This window comes from Babylonia areolata, chromosome 4 (assembly GCF_041734735.1).
Source record: "Babylonia areolata isolate BAREFJ2019XMU chromosome 4, ASM4173473v1, whole genome shotgun sequence".
In the NCBI taxonomy this organism is placed as follows: domain Eukaryota; kingdom Metazoa; phylum Mollusca; class Gastropoda; order Neogastropoda; family Buccinidae; genus Babylonia; species Babylonia areolata.
Window position 1 is genome coordinate 17374389 of NC_134879.1, and position 4974 is coordinate 17379362.

At 35.4% G+C, this 4974-nt stretch overlaps 1 pseudogene across 1 annotated transcript in view; it reads right to left on the bottom strand.

The window, feature by feature from the left end:
* Window positions 1–941: 941 nt before the first annotated feature.
* LOC143280903 (uncharacterized) overlaps window positions 942–4974 on the bottom strand; it is a 27050-nt pseudogene continuing 23017 nt past the window's right edge. The window contains exon 13 of the transcript XR_013055072.1: window positions 942–4974. This exon is cut by the window's right edge and continues 1341 nt beyond it. The product of XR_013055072.1 is annotated as an uncharacterized LOC143280903 (transcript).

The following is a 4974-nucleotide window of genomic DNA, read 5'->3' on the forward strand; positions in this document are numbered from 1 at the left end:
TACAGTGACGCCTCCTTGAGCTACTGATTCTGACACTGAGTCCCTCCTGTTATTTGTCATAACCCTTCCCCTGCCTCCCAAACACATGTATGTACACACATACAGATGTGCATACCCACACTGACATGTTCGCACACGAAGACGTGTGTGCACTTTTTTTTTTCTTTTTCTTTTTTTTTTTTTTTTTTTACATTTATTTGCTTATTTATCATCATTGTCGTCTTTTTTTTTTATCTATTTATTTTATTTTCATTATTATTATTATTTATTTATTTATTTACCTATTTTTAATTATATTATTATTAGTTAGTTAGTTAGTTTAGTTTAGTTTAGTTTAGTTTTTCTCAAGGCCTGACAAAGCGCGTTAGGTTACGCTGCCGGTCAGGCATCTGCTTGGCAGATGTGGCGTAGTGTATATGGATTTGTCCGAACGCAGTGACGCCTCCTTGAGCTACTGAAACTGAAACTGAAACTGTGCACACAACCGTTACAATAGGCGCACATGCGCATGCCATGCACACACCACACACACACACACACACACACACACACACACACACACACACACACACACACACACCACACACACACACACAGATGAACACCAACAGCTTCCACAACTCCAGTTCAGGAATATCATTTAATTGTCTACTTTGTGTGATTGCATCAAAGTGAATGTCAAGTTCATCAATATCAGACAAATCACTATTTTTCTTTCATTTCTCCATGTATGTGAGTGTTTATGTTGATGTGTTTTGTTTTGGTTTTGGTTTTGGTTTGTTTTGGGATTTATGTGTGTGTGTCCACACATGTGATATGTGTACATGTATGTGTGTAAGTGTGTGTTGATAAATAGATCACACAATGCAAATTTCACACACCTAAAATAAAACAAAATGTATCATATTCACTCCAATGCCTACAGGGAAACTGTAAAAAGCTTCTTTTTTTTCTTTTTTTTAACTCCCTCCACTGACTATTTTTCATACACAAATGAAGTGTTTGTAAGTAATGAGCAAAAGTTATCTAACGCTAACATAATCAAAATAAAGGCAACAAAACAGCAGACTCCCTTGTCATCAAGTACAGAGCAAAGTAAACATCACACATTCAAAGGTAAAAAAAAAAAAAAAAAAAAAAGGATGTCACAAAACAAAAATCTAGAAATATACATTCTAAAAAGTATGATTTATGTTGTTGTTTGTTTTGTTTTTTTAAACAAGGGGAGAGGGTGGTAGATATATCATTCATTTCTGCACATGAAATTGAAAATACAGAAAGTATTGTTGCTTTAAAATCTGTATTCTCCATAAAACTAAGTATGAAAAAATGAAAGGTTTGATGGGGGGAATGGGGATTGGGGGGGGGGAGGGGGGGCTGGAAAACAAGATGAAGATGTGTATGATTCACCAGTGACCAACATTTTTTTATCAAGAGGAAACTTTCGCTAAGGTACAGGCTTTTTTTTCTGACTGGATGGGCAATTTCAATGTAATAATCAAAGTACAATAACGTTCACCTCTATCAAAACAAAATAATATAAAAGAAAACATGTCAAAGATACACTACAAAATTCTCTTTCTTGTAACCACTCCTGCCACAGTCACCACACCATTTTTGGTGTACATTTTTGGTACATTTTTGCTGCAGTGTGTTCGATGAATATGACATATTCCTGCTGCTTTTCTCTGGGATATGCTATTGTGAGCTTGGTTGTGTGCACGGTTTGCATGCGCACGCATGTGTGAGAGAGAGAGAGACAGGGAGAAAGAGCTGTATGAGTATTTTGAACAAAATTTACTTTAGTATGATCATAATTTGAAATGTGGTTCACATAGAGAAGAAATGTTCACAACAGTTTACATGTTCAATGTATGTTGATTGTGACGGTTCAGCTTTAGCACATTTTGAATGGAAAAAATGAAAAATAATGAGGAAAATCTAGAACTCTGGCATTCCTGCAAGAGAACTGAAGTCTTGTGCCAAGGACTGGACTGACTCCTAAAAAATGATCTAGCTAAGAAGACAAGAATCTCTCTCTGTCTCCCTTTTGCCTCTCTCTTCTCCTTCTGCATTTGTGGGTTGCAACTCCTATATTCACCTGTATGTACAAGTCACACAGCCGTTTTTACACTACCATGTTGGCAATCATATTCCATTTTTGGCCGTGTGCATGCTGGGTATATTTTTGTTTCCATAACCCATTAAACGTGAACACGTATCACAGGGTCTTTAACATCCACATCTGATCTTCTTCATGTGTATGCACACACAGGGCGCTCAAGCACCAGCCAGTCTGTGACTTGAGAAGTCAGAAAAACCTCCACCTTAACCCACCAGATAAAGCTAAGATTTGAACCAAGGACGCTAGAATTGGAAGTCTAGGGCAGCGCTTTAACACCACTTGACTATTACACCCATCATTGTGGCTTCAATATTCACTCATTATTGTATATAGGTCAAGTTGTTGATTGTCTCCCTTTCATTTAGCCAGCCATGTGTGCCAGCTTCAAGATCATGTGCATGCTGTTGGGTTCTGTTCTTGTTCAACACTGATTTTGTTCATGCTTGTACCCTCAAAGAAAATAAATAAGCCACTGTAGCAGCTCTGGTACCCAGGCGATTGGAAAAATCTTCATCTGTTAGGTTAGAAAAACCTTCATTCTAAGGCCACCAGGATGTGTTCAGATTTGAAACGCTCTAACCATGCCACTATCATACCTATCACTGCACACTTTTAAAAACATGAGATGAAGAGAAATAGTGGTAACATGCAACTTTAATTCTATAAAATTCACTGATCATGTTAAAAATGTCACAAATAGATTTATGTTGGTTCTTTTGCTGAAAAAACAAAAACAAAAACACTTTCAAATTCACTAATTCAGAATGCAAAAATACATCTTCATATCTATCTATCTATCCTCTTGAGATTCTATAAAAGAAAACATGGGAAAGAACTGTGAAGATGAATAATACACAAACAATTCCAATCACAGAATACTTGAAAAAAAAAAAAAAAAAAAAAAAAGATCATAAATGTTCATGACCAGTGTATGATATATCATCTCAAAACACATTGAAAAAATATTAACATTACATATCAATATCAATTTTCATGCTTGGTGTGTTTGATGTATTATACATAGAAACAGATTGGACATAATGCCATATCCCAAAGAAACAAAGTGTTCCTAAATGAGCCATTAAAGCAAGATTAACACAGCAAATTCTTCTTTCACAAGGTTTTTCATTCATGTATACATGTCTTTCCTGCTCCTAAGCAAAAATAAAATGTACAGAACCAAACCAAAAAAGAAACAAACAAAAAAAACTTGTAAAAAAAGCAAACCCAACAACAATACATGATTATAATCATCATTGATTTACAATGTAGATGCTTTGCATCTTACCAAAGAAAAACAAATTCCAAGAAAGACTGCACTTTTCAAGTACTTCATAACCCTTGGAAATATGTTTTTGGTCTGCGCAACAATAAATACACATATATACAAAACAATACTTTCTTCAAAAGCCATTTCTGTTAAGATCTTCAGTATTAGTAAACAGGATGAACAGTTGATCAAAAATCCACATGAATGTATACTTGGTTGATGCTAAAAAAAAATTGTCATTTCAATTTTACTGTTCACAATAAACATAAATCACTTTCAACAATGTGTTAAAATTATTCACTTTTAACAATGCAAAAAAAAAAAAAAAAAATCATTTCCAAGCACACACACACACACACACACACACACACACATTGAATCAGACGTCAATTTATCAAACATGCAAAATGGCCTAAGTCTGGAAGTACACACTGTACCTATTCATAGAACACTTGCAGAAAACAAAAAGTACACTCTACATGGTATTCAAAGCAACATATCCAAATAACAAATCCCCACAATGTCAACACCAAAAAAAAAAAAACAACAAAAAAAAGATAAAAAGAAAAGAAAAGCTATTCACAGTCAAATCATTTCATCATGATTTTTATCATACGTTCTTCTATCTCATATTATATCACTTGAGCCAGGCTGCCAATGCCTGTCAACAACAAAAAGTCAACAACAACCAAGAGAGAAGGGGGAAAAAACAATCAACAAGCCATAGGACAGATCAGTATCTGTCTGCTATTTACAGAGAGATCATCAATGCAAAAAAAAACCCCAAAAAAACAAAAACAAAAAGTAGCTGATTCATCCCAGTGAAGAGATAACCACATGAGGAAAGTCCATGGATTTTCTTGGGGCTGAGGGTGCAGGGTGTGGGTAGTGGGTGGGCAACACCCTCACAAACGACCAGAAAAGTGTTAGGACAAGGTTGGGTGAGGGAGGGGCGACAGAGTGAGGGGTAGGGGCACTACGGGAGAAGATCCTACATCATGAAAACATTTCCCTGTATTTTGACAGTTTCTTCAATGTTTTCTAAAAACAATTATTCAGCTAAAAAAAAAAAATAAATAAATAGGAATAAAAATTTTCACTGCAGACACTCCATCTTAAACAGACCTGTTCACAAATATGATCTGACCATATTTTTTTGTATGTTATTTACAGTACACAGAAACGAACAGTAATAAAAAAAAAAAATTTTAAATTTTAATCCAGGCAACAAGTAAAGTATTTGTCGCAGTGTGTCAAAATGATTGGCCACTGGTGTTTGACCAATGAACGATGACTCTTGATAAATTTCACTCCTAGTTGAGACTGCCATTTTGAAACGATGAACATGCCATTGCCTTCCCAGACTCAGAAATTGTAAAGGTCAACCAGTGTAGTTGGAAACAAAACTGCACCAATATGACAGACAGCAGCTGACATGCTATAACCTCATTCAAAGAAAGAACTAGGATGAGGCCCATCAGTGTTTCCACAGATGGGTCCAACAAAGATTGATAGAAACAATACAATGAATACCCATCAGTATATCTATGTACCCCCTAAAACTTATGAGAATACACAC